We start from the raw sequence: 25,338 nt of genomic DNA, 5'->3' as shown, positions 1-25,338 counted from the left end.
TTTTCCAAGAGCTCTTGTAGCTGTGTAGAGAGTTCTTCTAACTCTGATGGAGCTAAGCGATACGGTGCACGTGCTATCGGTGCTGCTCCTGGTGCTAGCTCGATTTGAAACTCGACCTGGCGATGAGGCGGTAGACCAGGTAAATCTTCTGGAAACACTTGAGGAAAGTCGCGAACTATTGGAATATCCTCCAATTTCTTTTCCTTTGCTGATGCATCAGTGACAAGTGCCAAAATAGCAGTGTGCCCCTTTCGTAAACATTTCTGGGCCTTCATGAAGGAGATGATGCCAACCACAGCACCACTCTTGTCGCCTTGAACTTCGAGAGGTTCCTTGCCAGCACGAGGAATGCGAACTATCTTTTCTTTGCATAAAATCTCTGCGTGAGATATTATTAAGTTTGTGAGATTTTTAATTTTTAGCATACTTAGTATATTATTTTACATTACACTTTATGCTATGTATGCCCATTGTGTGCATACTTAGTACAATTATTTTACATTACACTTTATGCTATGTATGCCCAGTGTATGCATACTTAGTACAATCATTTTACATAACACTTTATGCTATGTATGCCCATTGTGTGCATACTTAGTACAATCATTTTACATAACATTTTATGCTATGTATGCCCATTGTGTGCATATTTAGTACATCATTTTACATTACATTTTATGCTATGTATGCCCATTGTGTGCATACTTAGTACATTTATTCATCACGTACTCACATTTTGGTATGACATTTGGTTTGTTTAAATTATACAATGTACATTCATTAACACCGATCATGCCGCTCGTTAGTAGGTAATGGTACCATAGGACTTGACAACTCCCATTCCTGAAGTCTCGGGTTATTTTGGATTGGAAGGAATGACCGAATTCGATAAACAATAACACATATAGACCTTTAGTTTGTTTAAAGGTCTATCACCACAAGTCACAAAGGCTTGAATGTATGCATTTTCACAAAACCGCATAAATGTTTGTATCAGTATAGCATGCAATTGTTCCACAAAACATAACTTTGACTTAAACTATGTTTAATTCAATACCCTGTTTTTGTGCATTTTTTTACCTATGGCCTAGTTGATATATTTCACATGCCATACATGATATTTTGGATACACATTATATGATTTACATTAAACATAAACAATTTGACATTGACATACACGTTTGGTGATTTGCATTAGACATGAACATTTTGATATGGTTTACACAATAACACTTGACAATTGATTTATACATGAACAATTTACATGGTGGTTGGTTTGGGTAAATGGTTTGAGTAACGTGGCATATGTAATATGATACAAACATGGTGGATACGCCGCTGGTACTTCCTATATATAAATGTTTGTATAATATTACCTATCATAGCATTATTTGAATCATTTCAATTTGAGACATGTAACATTTTATACAAATAACATACTTTTCACGAGACATTGATTTACAAACAACTTATCTTATACAAGCTCATTTTACATGGTTATTCATTTAACCATACATTATTCTCTTATTTAAACACATCATCTGATCTTATCGTTTTTCAAATGATTTACAAGACAAAGCAAATTACAAGGTTCATGACTAAACATTTTCTCAAACATAAGTCATGAATTCTGTTTTCACAAAACCTATGTATCTCACAGGCATTTTTATGCTGATGTACCTATTTTCACATGTGTTTTCAGGAGATGATGCATAGGACTTATCAAGACATACTTAGGCGGACCTGTGCCTTAGTGACTTAAAACGAGACAAGAACTAGTTAATTTATGTTATGTACTCTTTGGTTCTTGTTTAAAACAATGTAAACTTTCATGTTTGATTAATAAAACGAAACTTCAATTGCCATGGATTTGAAACAAATAATTCTGTCTCAACACTCCCCGACGTTTCCGCCGCGGTTGCATGTTATACGCGGTCGGGGTGTGACAGAAGAGTTGGTATCAGAGCCAATGGTTATAGGGAATTAGGTTATTAGTAATGCTTTGACCTAGTCTATAACCTTCCTAGGACCCTAACGCGAGTTTACTTGCGTTTAGTCATAAAACAATACCGTTACCTATCCTTATGCGACGACCACAACAAGAACATAAATTTCAAAACCGCTTTGAAAACTAATCATCTGTTCTAGGATGATTGATTACTAGGTTTTGAACCCTCTGTTATAAGGTTTTGAACCCCTTTGAGTTTTCAAAACTCTCATCAAAGTTTTGAGTTCTAAATAATGTGAACACGTGCAAACTGTAAGGGTGGGTGCCTGTACCCTGAGTTTTCTGTCTAAGGCTAGAGTGTTCGTACAAATCCACATAATCGGACCAGTTACTCTTACCTGGGAACTCTTGGGGTGAGTGTCCACTTATAGGCGAGCATGTCTTCGCGATACATTATTTTTGACCTATTTACTTCGATTAATCACTGGGGTCGTTTGTTGCTTTGTAGTAACAAACAAATGACCACTATCCTCGCTTTCATCAGATTTGTTTCATCTCATTCTTTTCGTCTGATTCTCTCACTCGTTTCCTCTCATGTTTCCTCTTTTTGAATGCCTCCTCGACGCGACAATCAGATGGCGAATGCCGAACTGGCGGAAATCATCGCGCAGCAAATGGCTGCTAGCTTCCCAAATCTTTATGCTCAAATGATTCAAGCCACCAACAACAACAATGCTCCATGCAATTTCAAGAATTTTAACTCGGCTAAACCGCTCAAGTTTAGTGGTTCTGAGGGAGCAACTGGGCTTCTTCAATGGTTCGAGAGCATTGAGAATACTTTCCGTCACGTTCAGCGTCATGAAAATCGCAAGGTCGAGTTTTCTTCGAGTGTGTTCCAGAAGAGGGCTCTTACGTGGTGGAACGGGGTTATGAGAGACCGCGGTGCTGAGGTTGCCTTAGCACAGACTTGGGCCGAGCTTAGGGCTCTTATGATGAAGGAATTCTGTCCTCGTCATGAGCTAAGGGCTCTAGAAAGGGAATTTGATGATTTGAAGCAAGACAGTGGGGAACATCGAGCCTATACTGACCGCTATGAGGAATTGAGCTTGTTATGCCCTGCTATGGTTACGCCTCTGGATAAGGCGATTGAGAAATACATTGATGGTCTTCCTGACGTAGTTCAGGATATCGTTACTGGCAGCAACCCTACTACTGTCAGACAAGCCATTGAATTGGCTGCCACTCTGACTAAATCCCATATCAGGAAGCGCAAGCTGTTTCGGAAGGGAGATTTAAGACCATCTGACAAGACTGCTCATGTGGAACCAAAGGAAGAAAATGCTGAGGTGTCCAAGAAGAAGAAGCGCAAAGCCTCTCAAAGCTACACTCCAACTGCTCAAGACAAACAGGTTGCACCAAACCAGCCAGCACAACCTCGCAAAAGACAAAACTATGTTGGTACCGCACCTTTGTGCAACAAGTGCAACCGTCATCATCCAGAGCAAGAGCAGTGTCATAAATGTACCCATTGTGGGTGGTTGGGACATTTGATCAATGTTTGTCGTTATGCAAATCAAGCTGCTGCAAACCCTGCTACTGTTCAAGCACGGTTCCCTCTGGGGTCATGTTATAACTGTGGTGACCTTACCCACTACAGGAACAATTGCCCAAGACTTGTTAACATACCTCCAGCGCGTGTACGAGTGTTTAACATCAATGAGGCAAACATGAACAATGATGCAGCAGTGAACATTTAGTATTTTGTATTTCCTTGGTTGTTATCTTTTGACACTTCAAGAAAATTCGGTTGTTACGTAAATAAAGATTTGTTGTTTTTATTTCTGCAAAATTTATGCGTTTATGTGAATGCTTGATGCAACCTTATGATGTCAACACAAAGATAAACTACTTGTGTGGTTCTGTCATTTTATGATCACTCGTGATCTCCCCAAGAACCTTAAACACTTGTTTCTTTTAAGAAACAAAGCCAAACTCTTATTGAGAATCCCTCTATCTTTATAGATAGATATTTAAAAATCATTAAAGTGCCAAATGAAATCCATGGATTGGATTCCTAGTGTGCTTTAAATATCCAAACCTAAAGATAACAAATTAAAGAATCAAGTTAACTAAATTTGTGCTTATGTGTTTTCTTACATGTTTTGTGGTTTTATGTGATCCATCCAAATCCTCATAGAATCTTCCATATCTCATACGAGAGATTCATAATAGGATATCCAAAGATACTATCTTAATTCTTTAATGGACTTCAACATTGCAGTTAAGTCCCTCGGGTTATAAAGTATTATTCTATAATTGGACCTCTTGAATGGTCTGGTTAAATAGATTGATTTTGAAAATCTGATTAGAAATATCACGTGATGATGTAACTAAAAAGATCCCTTAAGTGGTCTATTTAAGGAGATCGTACGACGGTTTAGTTAAGAAGATCATGTGTTGGTCTAATTAAAAAGATCGTTCGTAGGTCTAACTAAAGGGATCCTTTGGTGGTCTAGTCGAGTCACTTCATGTTTATTCAAGTGATTTTTTTTCCTACGCATTATGAAATGAACTGTGCGGACTGTGAAAGGAATTACGTAATTATGGAGGCATACATAATTATGGAATTCAGTGCACAGAAGCCACAGGAAGCTTTGTCATGTGTTAAGACCTATAGTGACAAGAATAATGATATGGGAGAAGTCTTGGACCTCGACCAATGTTATTTATTCTCACACTCCCCAATTCTGATCTCAATCACACACCAAGTTTCCTATGATAAGTCTTCATAAGAAACGTTCTTCTGTCCGTAGTTCAAAATTCCATGTTTTACTATTACAAGGAATTCACTTTGAGGGTTAACAAATTCGCTAAGAGTCCTAACATGGCCCAGAGTTTTACTTAAGGGTTCAATGGATCTATTAGAAGGCGAAACCGTCACAGCTGTCTTCACAAGTTTCCTCTAGAATTAAATTTCGGGATGAAATTTCCTAAAGCAGGTGAGACTGTGACACCTGTGTCACTTCAACCATCAAACAAATGCCAAACCAATGAAATATTGTATTTCATACTTGGGATTTGTAAAAATATGTGTATCATTTGCACATATCAACTATTGTTCGATTTTAAGCTTTAAATCGCTTTCTGGAGGGTTATACGCGCTCTAATGCGTAAAAATAACCAGTTTAATCCAATGAACACTCTGGAATAGTGACATAGGCTTAACATACCTTAAATAACCTTTACATAACTTAGAAATAAGTTTTGAAGGCTTTGGTATGACAAAATCAAGTTAAATCGCTTACAGGGACTAAATTCGACAAACTGCGAAAGTATGTCGATTTGAACTGTAACTGACATTCCGGAACATGACCATGAGTTAAACATACCATAAATATCCTTCACATAGCTTAGAAATAGGCTTTGAGGGGTTCGGTGTGCTAAAATAAACTTTTGGGTCATTCAGGGACTAAAAGCGTCAAAAAGTGCACAAGTTTGCACTTTCGCGCATAACCTACGTTCTGAATACATCCGGACATCCAAAAATTTATGTAAGCACTAAAATATTTTATTTTAGTGTTTGGCATAAGAAAAATCCATTCGTCACGCAATTTGGATCGTTTTTCGCGCTTATGCGCATTCCGTCGTAATTAACCGAACATCGCGATCGTACGACCAAACGAACCAACATCCGACATATTTTTGAGCATGTTTCATGTCCTCAATGTTTAGGCATCATTTTAGGGCCTTAAAGATGGCTTAACGGGCCTTGAAAGTGTCGAAAATGGCCTTAAACCATAACAGGGACCTAAACTGTCATTTTTGAAACTTGGCTTTTTATCAGAACCTTCAGGCGACCCGCGTAAGCCTAGGGGCAACCTTCACGCCGGCCGCGTCAGCCCTGCAGATGCAGAAACTCGTTTTTCTTGCAAAAATTGGCCTTTCAAACATCCAAGGGGCAATGCCTCTTCACAATCTCTGGGGTTAGGGTCACATTTTGATACCACAACATTTTGACAAGTGTACGAATGAGATCAAGGCATGATATTCAAGAAACGATCCTAACGGTCTTGCTTTTCCTATAAATACCCCCCCCATTTGTGTTAAAACCCACAAAATCTGATCTAAAGCTCTAAATTGAGGCCTTTGCTTCATACCTGAGCTCCTGGATCGAGAGTAGCTTTCGGGGACCCTTCGTAAGTGTTCTTTCGTTCTTTTATCGCTTTATAGTCCTAAAGTCAAACTATGTTTAACTTTCTGCTTTGACTAGCCTATGGTCAACACGAAGTTCGTTTGAACTTCACAACGTGAGCGTGATCACGATGGTTATAGTCCCTAGTGACTACACCTACTGATCACCACGTTATCTAGGCTCAGTGACGCGTCGTAGTTTCGGCCAAAATGTGCATTCTTGCGTATTTTGTAACCAAACTACTCGTGGGTATCAAAACCGTTTGTTTTGATACCAAACCTGTTTTCTAAACTTAGGTAAGCATGTTCTAACATGCTTAGCTCGTCACTTTTAGTATAGTGCTTATATAGGGTCGTAAGGTAAGCGATCTAAACAATCGCTTATACTTTCGAACCCGACCCATTTGGTCGATCATTAGGATCCGACCAAACACATTAGGTGACCATAGTTAAATAGGGAATAACCTTCCGAGGTTATACCTTATGGTCACGACGTTAGGCGTTCCAAACGCGTTTTACGCGAACGACGCGTTAAAGTAGCATAAGCTACCTAAACGGGTCGTAATGGGTCGTAAGCACTTAGGTTAGGTTTCATTTTAGTATGAAGGCTTTGTTAGACCATATTACACGAGTCTCCATACTCGTTTGGTTTACAAACCCTCATTCTATCCAAATCCTCCGATTTAGGTCCGGTATATTAACATAGTTACCTATATTAGGTGCCGTTTGATATCCGTGATCTCTAGCATTATTTGGTTGTTATACAAGGATTTCAAAGCAATCTCAGGTGAGTACATAGACCCCTCTTTTACTGTTTTCCAAACTGTTTTGGGGTGGAACACATGTTCCTACTTGTTACTTTCATGCTTTCCTGTTTTCACATCATATACTTGCTATGTTCATTGGTACATTTATAGTACATGATTTCATTTTGTTTTATGCTATGTATGCCCATTGTGTGCGTACTTAGTACATTATTTTACATTACACTTTATGTTATGTATGCCCATTGTGTGCATACTTGGTACAATTATTTTACATTACACTTTATGCTATGTATGCCCATTGTGTGCATACTTAGTACAATCATTTTACATAACACTTTATGCTATGTATGCCCATTGTGTGCATACTTAGTACAATCATTTTACATAACATTTTATGCTATGTATGCCCATTGTGTGCATATTTAGTACATGATTTTACATTACATTTTATGCTATGTATGCCCATTGTGTGCATACTTAGGTCATTTATTCATCACATACTCACATTTTGGTATGACATTTGGTTTGTTTAAATTATACAATGTACATTAATTAACACCGATCATGCCGCTCGTTAGTAGGTAATGGTACCATAGGACTTGACAACTCCCATTCCTGAAGTCTCGGGTTATTTTGGATTGGAAGGAATGACCGAATTCGATAAACAATAACACATATAGACCTTTAATTTGTTTAAAGGTCTATCACCACAAGTCACAAAGGCTTGAATGTATGCATTTTCACAAAACCGCATAAATGTTTGTATCAGTATAGCATGCAATTGTTCCACAAAACATAACTTTGACTTAAACTATGTTTAATTCAATACCCTGTTTTTGTGCATTTTTTTACCTATGGCCTAGTTGATATATTTCACATGCCATACATGATATTTTGGATACACATTATATGATTTACATTAAACATAAACAATTTGACATTGACATACACGTTTGGTGATTTACATTAGACATGAACATTTTGATATGGTTTACACAATAACACTTGACAATTGATTTATACATGAACAATTTACATGGTGGTTGGTTTGGGTAAATGGTTTGAGTAACGTGGCGTATGTAATATGATACAAACATGGTGGATACGCCGGTGGTACTACCTATATATAAATGTTTGTATAATATTACCTATCATAGCATTATTTGAATCATTTCAATTTGAGACATGTAACATTTTATACAAATAACATACTTTTCACGAGACATTGATTTACAAACAACTTATCTTATACAAGCTCATTTTACATGGTTATTCATTTAACCATACATTATTCTCTTATTTAAACACATCATCTGATCTTATCGTTTTTCAAATGATTTACAAGACAAAGCAAATTACAAGGTTCATGACTAAACATTTTCTCAAACATAAGTCATGAATTCTGTATTCACAAAACCTATGTATCTCACAGGCATTTTTATGCTGATGTACCTATTTTCACATGTGTTTTCAGAAGATGATGCATAGGACTTATCAAGACATACTTAGGCGGACCTGTGCCTTAGTGACTTAAAACGAGACAAGAACTATTTAATTTATGTTATGTACTCTTTGGTTCTTGTTTAAAACAATGTAAACTTTCATGTTTGATTAATAAAACGAAACTTCAATTGCAGTTAAGTCCCTCGGGTTATAAAGTATTATTCTATAATTGGACCTCTTGAATGGTTTAGTTAAACAGATTGATTTTGAAAATCTGATTAGAAATATCATGTGACGATGTAACTAAAAAGATCCCTTAAGTGGTCTATTTAAGGAGATCGTACGACGGTTTAGTTAAGAAGATCATGTGTTGGTCTAGTTAAAAAGATCGTTCGTAGGTCTAATTAAAAGGATCCTTTGGTGGTCTAGTCGAGTTGCTTCATGTTTATTCAAGTGATTTTTTTTCCTACGCATTATGAAATGAACTGTGCGGACTGTGCAAGGAATTACGTAATTATGGAGGCCTACATAATTATGGAATTCAGTGCACAGAAGCCACAGGAAGCTTTGTCATGTGTTAAGACCTATAGTGACAAGAATAATGATATGGGAGAAGTCTTGGACCTCGACCAATGTTATTTATTCTCACACTCCCCAATTCAGATCTCAATCACACACCAAGTTTCCTATGGTAAGTCTTCATAAGAAACGTTCTTCTGTCCGTAGTTCAAAATTCCATGTTTTACTATTACAAGGAATTCACTTTGAGGGTTAACAAATTCGCTAAGAGTCCTAACATGGCCCAGAGTTTTACTTAAGGGTTCAATGGATCTATTAGAAGGCGAAACCGTCACAGCTGTCTTCACAAGTTTCCTCTAGAATTAAATTTCGGGACGAAATTGCCTAAAGTAGGTGAGACTGTGACACCTGTGTCACTTTAACCATCAAACAAATGCCAAACCAATGAAATATTGTATTTCATACTTGGGATTTGTAAAAATATGTGTATCATTTGCACATATCAACTCTTGTTCGATTTTAAGCTTTAAATCGCTTTCTGGAGGGTTATACGCGCTCTAATGCGTAAAAATAACCAGTTTAATCCAACGAACACTCTGGAATAGTGACATAGGCTTAACATACCTTAAATAACCTTTACATAACTTAGAAATAAGTTTTGAAGGCTTTGGTATGACAAAATCAAGTTAAATCGCTTACAAGGACTAAATTCGACAAACTGCGAAAGTATGTCGATTTGAACTGTAACAGACATTCCGGAACATGACCATGAGTTAAACATACCATAAATATCCTTCACATAGCTTAGAAATAGGCTTTGAGGGGTTCGGTGTGCTAAAATAAACTTTTGGGTCATTCAGGGACTAAAAGCGTCAAAAAGTGCACAAGTTTGCACTTTCGCGCATAACTTACGTTTTGAATACATCCGGACATCCAAAAATTTATGTAAGCACTAAAATATTTTATTTTAGTGTTTGACATAAGAAAAATCCATTCGTCACGCAATTTGCATCGTTTTTCGCGCTTATGCGCATTCCGTCGTAATTAACCGAACATCGCGATCGTACGAACAAACGAACCAACATCCGACATATTTTTGAGCATGTTTCATGTCCTCAATGTTTAGGCATCATTTTAGGGCCTTAAAGATGGCTTAACAGGCCTTGAAAGTGTCGAAAATGGCCTTAAACCATAACAGGGACCTAAACTGTCATTTTTGAAACTTGGCTTTTTATCAGAACCTTCAGGCGACCCGCGTAAGCCTCGGGGCAACCTTCACGCGGGCCGCGTCAGCCCTGCAGATGCAAAAACTCGTTTTTCTTGCAAAAATTGGCCTTTCAAACATCCAAGGGGCAATGCCTCTTCACAATCTCTGGGGTTAGGGTCACATTTTGATACCACAACATTTTGACAAGTGTACGAATGAGATCAAGGCATGATATTCAAGAAATGATCCTAACGGTCTTGCTTTTCCTATAAATACCCCCCCCCATTTGTGTTAAAACCCACAAAATCTGATCTAAAGCTTTAAGTTGAGGCCTTTGCTTCATACCTGAGCTCCTGGATCGAGAGTAGCTTTCGGGGACCCTTCGTAAGTGTTCTTTCGTTCTTTTATCGCTTTATAGTCCTAAAGTCAAACTATGTTTGACTTTCTGCTTTGACTAGCCTATGGTCAACACGAAGTTCGTTTGAACTTCATAACGTGAGCGTGATCACGATGGTTATAGTCCCTAGTGACTACACCTACTGATCACAACGTTATCTAGGCTCAGTGACGAGTCGTAGTTTCGACCAAAATGTGCATTCTTGCGTATTTTGTAACCAAACTACTCGTGGGTATCAAAACCGTTTGTTTTGATACCAAACCTGTTTTCTAAACTTAGTTGAGCATGTTCTAACATGCTTAGCTCGTCACTTTTAGTATAGTGCTTATATAGGGTCGTAAGGTAAGCGATCTAAACAATCGCTTATACTTTCGAACCCGACCCATTTGGTCAATCATTAGGATCCGACCAAACACATTAGGTGACCATAGTTAAATAGGGAATAACCTTCCGAGGTTATACCTTATGGTCACGACGTTAGGCGTTCCAAACGCGTTTTACGCGAACGACGCGTTAAAGTAGCATAAGCTACCTAAACGGGTCGTAATGGGTCGTAAGCACTTAGGTTAGGTTTCATTTTAGTATGAAGGCTTTGTTAAACCATATTACATGAGTCTCCATACTCGTTTGGTTTACAAACCCTCATTCTATCCAAATCCTCCGATTTAGGTCCGGTATATTAACATAGTTACCTATATTAGGTGTCGTTTGATATCCGTGATCTCTAGCATTATTTGGTTGTTATACAAGGATTTCAAAGCAATCTCAGGTGAGTACATAGACCCCTCTTTTACTGTTTTCCAAACTGTTTTGGGGTGGAACACATGTGCCTACTTGTTACTTTCATGCTTTCCTGTTTTCACATCATATACTTGCTATGTTCATTGGTACATTGATAGTACATGATTTCATTTTGTTTTATGCTATGTATGCCCATTGTGTGCGCACTTAGTACATTATTTTACATTACACTTTATGCTATGTATGCCCATTGTGTGCATACTTAGTACAATTATTTTACATTACACTTTATGCTATGTATGCCCATTGTGTGCATACTTAGTACAATCATTTTACATAACACTTTATGCTATGTATGCCAATTGTGTGCATACTTAGTACAATCATTTTACATAACATTTTATGCTATGTATGCCCATTGTGTGCATATTTAGTACCTCATTTTACATTACATTTTATGCTATATATGCCCATTGTGTGCATACTTAGTACATTTATTCATCACATGCTCACATTTTGGTATGACATTTGGTTTGTTTAAATTATACAATGTACATTCATTAACACCGATCATGCCGCTCGTTAGTAGGTAATGGTACCATAGGACTTGACAACTCCCATTCTTGAAATCTAGGGTTTGTTTGGATTGGAAGGAATGACCGAATTCGATAAACAATAACACATATAGACCTTTAATTTGTTTAAAGGTCTATCACCACAAGTCACAAAGGCTTGAATGTATGCATTTTCACAAAACCGCATAAATGTTTGTATCAGTATTGTTATGGGTGAAATTCTGAGCCCATATCCTGGAAAATATCTTGATATATATCTTGTTTATGTTGTATCTGTTTACATCCGGGATGCTAGTTCAGGATATTGGTAACATCCTGAATGGTATCCTCGGGATTACTAATGGATTATGTGCAGGCACGTGGGTTAGAAGCCAGTAACGTTAACAAGACCTATTCTGCGGAAGACTCGGTCCAAGTCGTTCAAGGGAAGACGTTGAAGCCGTATTACTCGGTCCATAACGTTCATAATGGAATATTCGGAGTAGCCCATATTTGTAGGGATTATTGTTTGTAATTCGTTACTATAAATAGGTGGGTATATCAGATCGACTAGGACATCACAACCACACTCGCTACACTCTAACACTTGCTCTCTCGCAACTTTCACACAAATTCATTGTAACACTTAGCGATCTGATCTATATCCTGCACTGTATCCTGAAGTTTAAAGCAATAAGAAGAACAAGGCAGCTGCGATTGTCAGCTCCCGAGGTTTTATGCCGACGATCTAGATTGATCAAGGGCTTTCCTCGTACATCTCGTGTCATTTACTTTACTTTCTTGCTCATTGTTTGATCGTTGACACAGCTCAATATCCTGGGCCGTATCCTGAACACTGTTTTTCCAAACAACATAACTAGCATATTTTCAACACATTTTTTAGCACACTACCTCACTTAACTAATTTGATCACTAAATTGCTTCGGTAATTTTTGACCAAAACAATTTGGCGCCCACCGTGGGGCAAGTGGTGCTCTCTTTACTAAAAATCTTTGTGAAATCGCTAATCGGTTTTTTTGTTTTCAAAACTTTTTGCCACATTGTTTACAATGGCCTCAAGATCAAACATGAGCTCTTCTACTGTGTCTGCTACAACTTCTGCAACAGTTGGTTCGGTGCTTCCACCACCTCCTCCAAGGATGCCAGCCTCTACACAATCTCAAGACGTTATCCCTACTCGGAGTGTCCAAGGATCTGCTCCTGTTTTAGCTTCTAACGATGAAATTCTAACCTTGTTTGGAAGTGTGCAGGAACAAATGAGGCAGCAACAGGAAACGAACCAAATGCTTTTAAGGGAAATACAACTCCTGAAGTCTGGCTCGAGCAGATCTGCTGAGGATAATGTCACTCCATTACACCCTAGAGCGTTGAACTTTAGTTCAGCTGTGTATACTGAGGATAACAGGGGGAATATTGTGCCCAGCCTTCCTCAGAACCATACTCCTGAAATACCCTCCTCGGTCAGGATATCAACCATGATGAGCTCAGGATATGCTTCAGGATATGGGCAAAATCCTCTAACGGGTAACGTATCAAATAATAATAATGCTATTACCACTAACAGTGTTGGATCTTTGCAGGATACATCTGTAACGTTAGAATTATCCAGGGAGCTTCAGAAATTAAAGGATATGATATCCAGTGTACCTGGGGTGGTGCAGCCAATCCCTGAATGATCCCAGGATAGCCACAGGATATCTCGGTTCGCGCATCCTATATGTGATGCTGAAATCCCAAAAAGATTTCAGACTCCGAACATGAAGCTTTACGACGGAACCACGGATCCTGAAGAGCATATTGCCCAGTATAGGGAAAGGATGGAGATCAACCCTATCCCTCCAGATCTCAAGGAAGCGTGCTTGTGCAAGGGTTTTGGTTCAACCTTGACAGGATCAGCTTTAAAATGGCTCCTGAATGTTCCTCCACATTCGATTACATCTTTTGCTCACTTAGTAAATTTATTTAATAGTCAGTTTTCTTGTAGTAGAAGTTTTGAAAAATTAACAAGTGATCTCTACAGGATAACACAAGGGCCTCAGGAATCCCTTAGGGATTATGTGAACAAGTTCAGCCGGGAATCACTAGACATTCCCCATCTTGATGTAGCAACAGCTGTGCAAGCTTTCAAGATGGGACTGCAAAAGGATTCTCAATTTTATCAAGACCTTGTAATGAACCCATGCAGGAACCTGGATGAAGCCCGGAACAGGGCTCTAAGATATATTCAGTTGGAGGATGACAGAAAGATGCAAGAAAGGATGAATGCATCCTCAACATACGAGTCGACTAACAGGAAATCGGAATCCTCATATAAGCCATATCGCTCTAAGCCATATAGCAGAAATGATAACAAGAGAGTAAATGCTGTTGAAGACGAGGATCCTGAAGAAAATCCTGAATTATCTGAATATTGTTTTTCTGTTAATATACCTGAACTAATGTATGCTATGCAGGGTTTGGGAGACAAGGCAAGATGGCCTAGAAAAAATCAACAAAAAGCAGATTGGAAAGACAAATCGAAATGGTGTGCTTTCCACGAAGATTTTGGGCATATGACCGAAGATTGCATCGCTCTGAGGAAAGAAATAAGCTATCTTCTAAGCAAGGGATATTTGAAAGATCTCTTGGGATGGAAGAAGGATAAGGGTCAGGATACTGAGAAGGATCCTGAGCGAGCGGCATCACCTCCCGCCGATGCCAAGATAATCAACTTCATTTCAGGGGGATCCGACATTTGTGGAACTTCGTATTCGGCAGCAAAGAGACATGCAAAGGAAGCTAAAGCCGAGAGGGGAGACAAACCTGTCAGGATGACTACCCTCACAACTGACAAAGTGATCACTTTTGACGCAGATGACAGGGATACTTTCCAGGATCCTCACCATGATGCTCTGGTAATAACGTTATATGTGGCTAACCATTTTGTACGCAGGATACTGGTTGATAATGGCAGCTCCGTCAACATAATACAACTGGAGACTCTGAAGAGAATGAATGTGTCTCCGATGGATATCACTTCAAAGTCCACTGTGCTCGTTGGTTTCAGTGGAGAAGCTAGAAACACAGTGGGAGAGATAAAGCTGCCCGTATATGTCGAAGGAGTCAACAAGATGCAACGTTTCTGTGTGATGGATTCTCTATCCTGCTATAACATCATCCTAGGAAGACCATGGATCCACGATATGAAGGCCGTGCCATCAACATATCACCAATGCATCAAGATCCCTACCCCTTGGGGGGTTGTCAAGATCGACAGTGATCAGCAGGAGGCGAAAGAATGCTACTCATCCTCGATGAAATCCTCAACCAAACCTAGTGCAGCATAGCAATTAAAGACGCGGGCCCATGATATCGTGGAGGATCTGGAGCAGGATGTGAAGAAAATTATCCTAGACCAGGATAATCCCGATATTTCGGTGCTCGTGGGAACCAATATCCCTCAGGATATTGAAGAACAATTAATTAACTTTTTGAAATGCAGGATGTCAACGTTTGCATGGAAGCATGAGGATATGACAGGTATATCTAAAGACATTATTACTCACAAGCTTGGAATTGACAGGTCATTCAAGCCTATACAACAAAAGAGAAGGAAATTCACCCCTGAGCGGAATGCAATTATCCAAGAGGAAGTTGAAAGATTATTGAAGTCCAGGATGATTAGAGAAGTCAAATTCCCTAGATGGCTAGCAAATGTGGTAGTGGTTCGAAAGAAGAATGGGAAGTGGAGAGTCTGTGTAGACTACACAGACCTGAACAAAGCTTGTCCAAAAGACCCATTCCCTCTGCCTCATATAGACTCGATGGTGGATGCCACTGCCGGTCATGAAATGCTGACCTTCATGGATGCATCCTCAGGATTCCAGCAGATTCAAATGGAACCTTCGGACCAAGAGGATACTGCTTTCATGACACCAACAGGTATTTATTGTTATACTGCTATGCCTTTCGGTTTAAAAAATGCAGGTGCAACGTACCAGAGATTGGTGAATATGATGTTTAAAGACAAACTGGGGGACACCATGGAGGTGTACATTGACGATATGGTGGTCAAATCCAAGAAAGCTGAGGATCATCTTCAGGATATTAAAGGAGCGTTCGATATCCTGGACCAGTATAATATGAAACTTAATCCTGCAAAGTGTCATTTTGGAGTGGGGGCAGGAAAGTTTTTAGGATACATGGTGACAAAAAGAGGGATAGAGGCAAGCCCGGAGTAGATAAAAGCTATCTTGGATATAAAGTCACCCTCAAATATGAAGGATGTTCAACGGTTAACAGGACGAGTGGCAGCCTTAAATAGATTTATATCAAGATCCTCGGAAAAGTGTAAAGAATTCTATGATATCCTGAAAAAGAATAAAAAGTTTGAATGGGGTGAGAAGCATGAAGCAGCCCTGCAGGATTTGAAGCAGTATCTCTCAACCGCACCTCTATTGATGAAGCCTGAGGATGGTGAACCATTATCCTTGTATCTGGCAGTATCAGGGAATGCAGTAAGTGCAGTACTCGTAAAGGATCATGAAGGTCAGCAGTATCCTGTTTATTATGTTAGCAAAAGTTTGTTAAATGCTGAAACTAGATATTCTCACCTAGAAAAACTAATACTGGCTCTAGTAATGGCATCAACAAAGCTTAGACATTATTTTGAAACACATAGGATTCATGTTAAGACTAATTATCCTGTTAAGAATGTGCTTAGAAAACCGGAGATGTCGGGTAGAATGGCCAAGTGGTCAGTAAAATTAAGTGCCTATGATTTAATATATGAACCTAGAAATGCAATAAAGTCTCAGGCTCTAGCAGACTTTGTGGCTGATTTCAGTAGTGATATTCAAAATGAAGTAGACCTAGAAGTACAACAATTAGGAGAAAACTTAGAATCCTGGATACTATATACTGATGGTGCATCTAATGTAAGGGGTGTAGGCTTAGGTATACTATTAAAATCGCCACAGGGGGACATAATACCCCAGGCTGTTAGATGTGAATTCCCTGCTACTAATAATGAGGCAGAATACGAAGCCTTAATCGCAGGAATAGAATTGGCTAAGAATATGAATATCAAGAATTTGCGAGTATATGTTGATTCCTTGTTAATTACTAATCATTTTAATGGATCCTATGCAGTCAAGGGTGAGAAACTAATGGAATACCTCGGTATTCTTAAAAAATTAGCAGGATATTTCGACGTTTTTACACTTGAACAGGTACCAAGAGAGGATAACGCTGAAGCAGACGCATTGGCAAACTTGGGGTCATCAATCAGGTTACCAGAAGGAATCCCAATACCGATTTTACATATCCTGTATCCTGCAACGGATCCTCAGCATAAGGAAGTAACAAGTATTCAAGATCCTGAAATGGTATATCTCGAAGAGGATCCTAAATCCTGGACAACTCCAATTATGAGATATCTCAAGGAAGGACATATCCCCGAAGATGAAAATCCTAAGGCATTTAGGATGAAGGTATCACGATTCACTATTATAAATAATATTTTATACAAGAAATCTCTTGCAGGACCATACTTGAGATGCTTGAAGGATCCTAAAGCCAAAGAAGTACTTCAGGATATACATGAAGGGGATTGTGGTAACCATACCGGGGGCATGTCATTATTTTCAAAAGTGTTGAGGACAGGTTATTATTGGCCAACAATGAGAAAAGATGCTGCAGAATATGCTCGAAGATGTAATGCATGTCAGAGGCATAGTAACATATTGCATCAACCAGCTGAACCACTATATCCTGTAGCGTCCCCTTGGCCGTTCATGAAATGGGGATGGATATAGTAGGGAAGTTACCAAAAGCTCTGGGAGGAAAAGTCTTTATGCTGGCAATGACGGATTATTTCTCTAAATGGGTTGAAGCTGAAGCATTTGTTCAAGTTAGAGACCAAGAAGTAGTATCCTTCATAAAGAGGAATATCCTGACCAGGTTTGGAGTACCAGCTGAAATCATTTGTGATAATGGGTCCCAGTTTATAAGCAGAAGGACTACTGACTTTTGCAAGAGTTGGGGAATCAAAATGATAACGTCTACTCCGGTACATCCTCAAGCGAATGGACAAGCTGAATCTTCAAACAAGATAATAGTGAATAACTTGAAGAAGAGACTTGGAGCCAAAAAAGGAAGATGGGCAGAGGAATTACCCTTTGTGTTATGGGCTGACAGGACAACAGTAAAAAATGCAACCAGCCAAACCCCATTCTCCTTAGTATTCGGAGCAGAAGCAGTAATTCCAACGGAAATGGCGATATCTACTGCAAGATCTATCCTACAGAATCCTGAGCAGAATCCTGAAACCTTATGTCAAGATTTGGATACCATAGACGAAAAAAGAGACGCGGCAAGGCTAAGGATGGCAGCATATCAACAAAGAATATCCAGAGCATAAAACAAGAACATAAGGACTAGGAGATTTCAAGTTGGTGATTGGGTGCTAAGAAAGGCTTTTCAGAATACTACTAATCCTGCCGATGGCAAGTTAGCTCCGAAATGGGAAGGACCATACGAAGTTGAATCAGAAGCAGGGAAAGGAGCATACAGACTCAAGAATATGGAAGGGGATATGCTACCAAGGTCTTGGAATGCTATACACTTAAAGCTCTATTTCAAGTAAGAATAGAATTTAATTTCTATCCCAGAATGGTATGTATTCTATCTCTTTTAAATATATTTGTTTATTATCTTGAACCCAATACTGACTTAGGCATCGGAGGGGTGTTAGCCAAGCTAACACCCACCTTAGTTTACAACTGTTTTGCAGCATATGCTCCAGGATATAGCTCCAGGATGTGTGCTCAAGATAGCTCGAAAGATTAGAGGACTGGCCCCCTCTCTCACGTTTAAGGGATACTGATCCCTTCACAGGTTTAAAGGTATTCACCTTTCTCCCGAATTGGGTTTAAAACCCCGCCTGGAGCGCAAGTTATTCAGGGATAGTTCAAGGTGGTGGGACCAGTCCATGTAAAAGTGGCTGATAATTTCGTTACTGTTGGCTATATCCTGAATCCTAAAGGTATATGAGGATTGATCACCCTCTCTCGCGAAAGGGTATTTTCATACTCTCTAAGGTTTAAAGGTTTTCACCTTTCTAAGTCTTGGAGTTTATACACTCCCGCCTGTAGCGCATGAAACTCAGGGTTTATCCCCAGTATACTAAGGGTTCATTTCAAGATATCAAGGGTTTTGCCCTGGGGTATTTGGAATTCATTCGAGTCAAAATATGAATACATTTGTGTTTCTGTGTCAAGCACAGGGGACATACATTGTACTATTCAAAGGATGGATCCAGATTTATAAGTATGCACTGGGGACAAGCTTATAATGGAGAATTGAAATTGATTCTCTAAGAGTCTCTGGTATGATCTCTCCTTTTTATTTAGACAACTAATAGGTTGTACTTTAATATCCTTATCAGAATATCTTTCAGGATATCTACCGGGATACGTTTATAATATATTCTCAAAAATGTTCAAACAAAACAATTTTCACAAGTAAAATCTATAACAACAATAATAAAGTCAAAAGAGGAGTTATATTATTAACATATCAAAAGATGTGCTCTTAGTTTCACCTAAAAACAAGGCCCATCCACTAAGAGCACTAATAGTCCGTTACCATATTTACCGAACAGTTGAAGGCTTCATCTCAAACCGAGACCCATCCACCTCCAACTGTTGTATTGTTCAAAAGCCATGCAGGAAATGTAAATTGTTCAGGTGCAGAAAAGTAAAGTGCAGAAAAGTAAATTGTTCAGGGATTACAGACCAACATCAAATCTAAAAAAAAAGTGGGCTCCGGCCTAAGCATCAACATCCATCATCGCCCACTCAGATGCCCTCACACAGCGGCATCCTCTCCAGCCTTCCCTGGCTTCTCAGCACCAGCATCCTCACCAGCATCCTGTCCAGCATCCTAACTAGCATCCGCTCCAGCATCCTTCTTGTCTCCAGCCTGATCCACCACCTCTGCTGACTTAGAAGACTCACCGGCTTCAGATGGAAATGGCACAGCTTTGCCCCCGAGCTCCTTCAACTTGGCCACCCAGGATTCAATTGGCCAAGATGGACAAACAAGACCCGTCTCCTTGGCCTCGTAGGCCATCTTGATGCGTGCTTGTAACAGGGAGACGATAGCGGAAGTCTTGATTCCCTCCTGGAAATTGATCATGGCTTGATCATGATCCATTTGAACGGTGGCAAGTTTGACCTCAGCTTCTTAGGTGACCTTCTTCAGCAGGCTTTCGTAGTGCCGGCTCTTCGCTTCAGCAATGGCACCCTGGTCAGCAACGGTGCTCTCAAGCTGTTTGATCCTGGCTTCATGGAGTGCAACAGTGCCACATGTATCATTATACAAGTGGAGCAAATGCTGGAGGCCCTGCACATCAATAACAGGTACAAGTTAGAGTATACGTGTCTAATGACTAAGACATCCTATCAGGATATCCTGTTAGGATATATGTGCAGGATATACATGCAAGATATGTGTCAGAATATTACCTTGTTAAGGAAGGATGTCATTGGCTCTAAGGAATCAGTGAAGCTGAGTTCGTCATAGGAGAACCCTTCTGAGCTTGGAGCACTGACTTCGAGACCCTTCCTCTTTTTCGCTGTGGAAGCACGAGTCCTTGGGTTGGCCTTGGGAGCTGGGAGTGGCTTGGAGCTGGTAGCAGCAGGAGCCTCCTTCTTGACTATGGTTGGAGTTGGGTAACTGTCAAGTTCATCGAGATCTAGATAGACTGGAACTTTGCTGGAATCTGCGCACAGGGAGTAAAATTCTAAACCTCTCCTAAAAATATCAAATAAAAACATGTATGTACAGGATATCTTGCAGGATCCATACCAGACATGTTTGCGCTTGAAAGAGGGCTTGGAGTTGGTGGAGATGGGTTGAAACTTCTCTCTGCCTCTGGAAGGAGTCTGATGGCGTCTATTCTTTTTTGAGAATCTGCAAGGGGAGGTGCTAGCTTCCTAAAATCAGTTGTACAAGAAAACGACAAAGTCAGTTCAGGATATAAAGCAGGATAACAGGCAGGATCATCTTTAAACCCTAAATCCTACCCTTCTTCAACCAATTCACCGGATAATCCGCTCCACCAGGGATTGAATCTCTTTTTACAAAAAAGAATTTGGATTTCCATTCCTCTTCATTCCTAGTGGCTCGGAGGATTAATGGGTCACTGGAAGTAGAGTAAAATAAGAATCGACAAGAGCCGTGGCACCTAAGTCGGTATGCTAGAGGAAGGTCATGAACAGAAAGATCAGGGATATGGTTGTTCTTGATTTGATCAAGAACAGACAAGACTCGCCAAAGCATTGGCATTGTCTGACTGAAGCAGATTTTGGTGACATTAAAGAACTCGGTGATGAAGTCCGAGAAAGGAAATTGCAACCCTAAGGTGAAAGGAAAGGCATTAAAACACAACCACTCGTCGGAAACCATATCTGATCGGATTTCCCTTTTGGGAAGATGCCGGAGGTTTTAAGGGCTGACAAGTGTGCACCGTCAGAGGTGCATATTTCTTTCTCCGGATCCTGGAGAATATTTTGATGGATGAACGTGGGAGCAGAGTCGCCGGAGCTAGATCTTGTCTGCCTTGCCATATTATTACCGGAATATTGGGAAGAATGAAAAGTGAAGGTGGGAGAGAAATGTTTACCTTTTTCTCTTCGGTAAAGGTTAAATGAAGATGAGGATGAGAAGATATAGGGTATGATGAGTAAATATAGGCCGGGTGGTTGAAAGCTGTCACATCAATAGTCTTATCTCTTAATTGCCTCGGCCATTGTGAAAAAATGTAACCGTTAGGATATCAAACGGTAACATTTTTAGGGACAATTGTTATGGGTGAAATTCTGAGCCCATATCCTGGAAAATATCTTGATATATATCTTGTTTATGTTGTATCTGTTTACATCCGGGATGCTAGTTCAGGATATTGGTAACATCCTGAATGGTATCCTCGGGATTACTAATGGATTATGTGCAGGCACGTGGGTTAGAAGCTAGTAACGTTAACAAGACCTATTCCACGGAAGACTCGGTCCAAGTCATTCAAGGGAAGACGTTGAAGCCGTATTACTCGGTCCATAACGTTCATAATGGAATATTCGGAGTAGCCCATATTTGTAGGGATTATTGTTTGTAATTCGTTACTATAAATAGGTGGGTATATCAGATCGACTAGGACATCACAACCACACTCGCTACACTCTGACACTTGCTCTCTCGCAACTTTCACACAAATTCATTGTAACACTTAGCGATCTGATCTATATCCTGCACTGTATCCTGAAGTTTAAAGCAATAAGAAGAACAAGGCAGCTGCGATTGTCAGCTCCCGAGGTTTTATGCCGGCGATCTAGATTGATCAAGGGCTTTCCTCGTACATCTCGTGTCATTTACTTTACTTTCTTGCTCATTGTTTGATCGTGGACACAACTCAATATCCTGGGCCGTATCCTGAACACTGTTTTTCCAAACAACATAACTAGCATATTTTCAACACATTTTTTAGCACACTACCTCACTTAACTAATTTGATCACTAAATTGCTTCGGTAATTTTTGACCAAAACAAGTATAGCATGCAATTGTTCCACAAAACATAACTTTGACTTAAACTATGTTTAATTCAATACCCTGTTTTTGTGCATTTTTTTACCTATGGCCTAGTTGATATATTTAACATGCCATACATGATATTTTGGATACACATTATATGCTTTACATTAAACATAAACAATTTGACATTAACATACACGTTTGGTGATTTACATTTGACATGAACATTTTGATATGGTTTACACAATAACACTTGACCATTGATTTATACATGAACAATTTACATGGTGGTTGGTTTGGGTAAATGGTTTGAGTAACGTGGCGTATGTAATATGATACAAACATGGTGGATACGCCGCTGGTACTACCTATATATAAATGTTTGTATAATATTACCTATCATAGCATTATTTGAATCATTTCAATTTGAGACATGTAACATTTTATACAAATAACATACTTTTCACCAGACATTGATTTACAAACAACTTATCTTATACAAGCTCATTTTACATGGTTATTCATTTAACCATACATTATTCTCTTATTTAAACACATCATCTGATCTTATCGTTTTTCAAATGATTTACAAGACAAAGCAAATTACAAGGTTCATGACTAAACATTTTCTCAAACATAAGTCATGAATTCTGTTTTCACAAAACCTATGTATCTCACAGGCATTTTTATGCTGATGTACCTATTTTCACATGTGTTTTCAGAAGATGATGCATAGGACTTATCAAGACATACTTAGGCGGACCTGTGCCTTAGTGACTTAAAACGAGACAAGAACTATTTAATTTATGTTATGTACTCTTTGGTTCTTGTTTAAAACAATGTAAACTTTCATGTTTGATTAATAAAACGAAACTTCAATTGCCATGGATTTGAAACAAATAATTCTGTATCAACACTCAGTTATACGCGGTCGGGGTGTGACATATTCCAACCGTGCCATAATTTTGAAATGTGACCTGAGAAAGAAACATGCGAAAAATCAACATAAAGTTGAGCGAGTTCATAGTTCGTTTGTAAAAGATTTGAAATAAATCTTTTGAATAACCGGTTTGTGAAATAATATTGAGAAAACGAATTTAGAAATCATTTTCTTGCCAAGTTAAATGGAAACTTTGTATTTGCAACGCATTATGTTCGTAAAACCATGTATTTGTAAACTCTCGTTTTTGTAATGTTCGTATAGTCGTCAATGCGCACCCTGACTTTGACTCCATGCCCGCATAATCTTGTGCTTTGAATTTTTTATAAAACATGGTATATAGATAATTTGTAAAACCCCAGTATGATTGCAAACAAGGAAAAGATGACCAATGGTTTGCAAGGCCACTGATATGTGTGACGGTGTAGGAAGACTCAAACCTAGCAAAGTTGTACCGGGATTTCGGCTGGAAGACATAGTCACCACTATGGGTCGCCCCGGTGTAACACCACGTAAAAACGTGTCCAATTATACATAGACACGTGTCCTAAACTCCGGTTATATGAAAGATTGAGTTTAAAGGACTAAAGTTGACAATGAGTGAAAATATGCAAACGAAAGGACTAAAAGTGTCAACATGCCAAACTTGGGCCTCTGAATGACCACACATGAAGAAAATATTCTTAAATGGGTGATTGATTGGGTATGCGAAGCCGTTTGTGAAAATAATCGGAAGATTATAAATCACAAGGGTTAAAAGTGTCAATATGTCAATTCTGACCTCTGAGTGGCCTTTTAACGAAACCGAATCTTCGTAATAGTCAAATATACTCCCAAGAATATATGATAAAAATTTCACGAGATTCCGAGATCGTTAAGCATGTTTTCTAAACTTTGGGTTAAAAGCGTCAACTAGATGAAACTTGCGTTTACAAAGGAATTTAACAAACCTGAGGCTAACGAAGTTTGTTTGCATATCCTTGGGCTCCAAGAAATTAACCACAAGGGCCTTGATTGCCAAAAAATGAAGTTAAAAAGGGGCCTAAAACGTTCAGGGACTGAAGCTGCCAAAGTTTAAACTTGTTTTACCAGCTTTCCCGGTCCACGCGGCCCGCGTAAGACCCCCCTTAAGTCTTACGCGGCCCGCCTCAGGGTGTCAGATGCAGAAAACAACCTGCAGGTGCGGGTTTGGTCAGTTCCACCGCCTTAAACCTAGTTTTTAACGACCTAGGGGCTGTAAGTCGGTTTAAGTTAATAGCTTGGACACCTGGGATGATCTCCTAGCCTCCTAAAACACCTGGAAGCAATCTAAGATCATGGAAATCCCTATATAAGTGCACCTCCTCTTGTGTTCTTGACTCACATTCACAACAATTCAAATTGGGACTTGCTCTGGAGCTTGCTAAGGACTTGGAGAAGATTTGAAGTGTAGAAAAGATTGCTAGGACCTGTAGTAAGCTTCTAATTACTCCTTTAAGTTGTTTAATTAGTTTAATTACTTAAAAGTCAAACTTAGTGCCTAATTAGTTTGACTTTTGTTTTGTTTACATGTGGCTTAACCACTGATCAAATTGAAAGCGGTTATGAAACCACATTAGTATAGGTGATTAACCCCTGGAAGGGTGTCTCCTAATTATCTCGTTTGATTGGTTAATTGTCGGGTCAAAGTAGTTTGACAAAAAGTCAAACTGGACAGAATTGACTAAATTGATTAAAATTAATAAACCAGAGGTTCTAAATTATAATATAACATTCTAATGACTCGGTAATGATTATATAAACATGTTTAATCAGTCCTAATCTGACAATTAATCATCTAAGGGCAGATTATAACCGAAAGTCGCAAAAGCTTGACTTTTGCTATGATTTTCAGTTCTGACCCATTCAAGCTTATTTCTTCCATGTTTTAAGCTTCCATTAGGACCATAATACATTGTAGTATAACTCTCTGAAGTTATGTTGCATGGTGCATAATCGTTTGTAATTTATGCTCTTGATCGTAATTATGCTCATTAATGCCTAAAACGCCCTTTTTGCAT

The sequence above is a fragment of the Helianthus annuus genome, chromosome 15, assembly GCF_002127325.2.
Source record: "Helianthus annuus cultivar XRQ/B chromosome 15, HanXRQr2.0-SUNRISE, whole genome shotgun sequence".
NCBI classification, from domain to species: domain Eukaryota; kingdom Viridiplantae; phylum Streptophyta; class Magnoliopsida; order Asterales; family Asteraceae; genus Helianthus; species Helianthus annuus.
The sequence above is the reverse complement of the archived record's forward strand: the minus strand, read 5'-3'. Positions refer to the sequence as shown.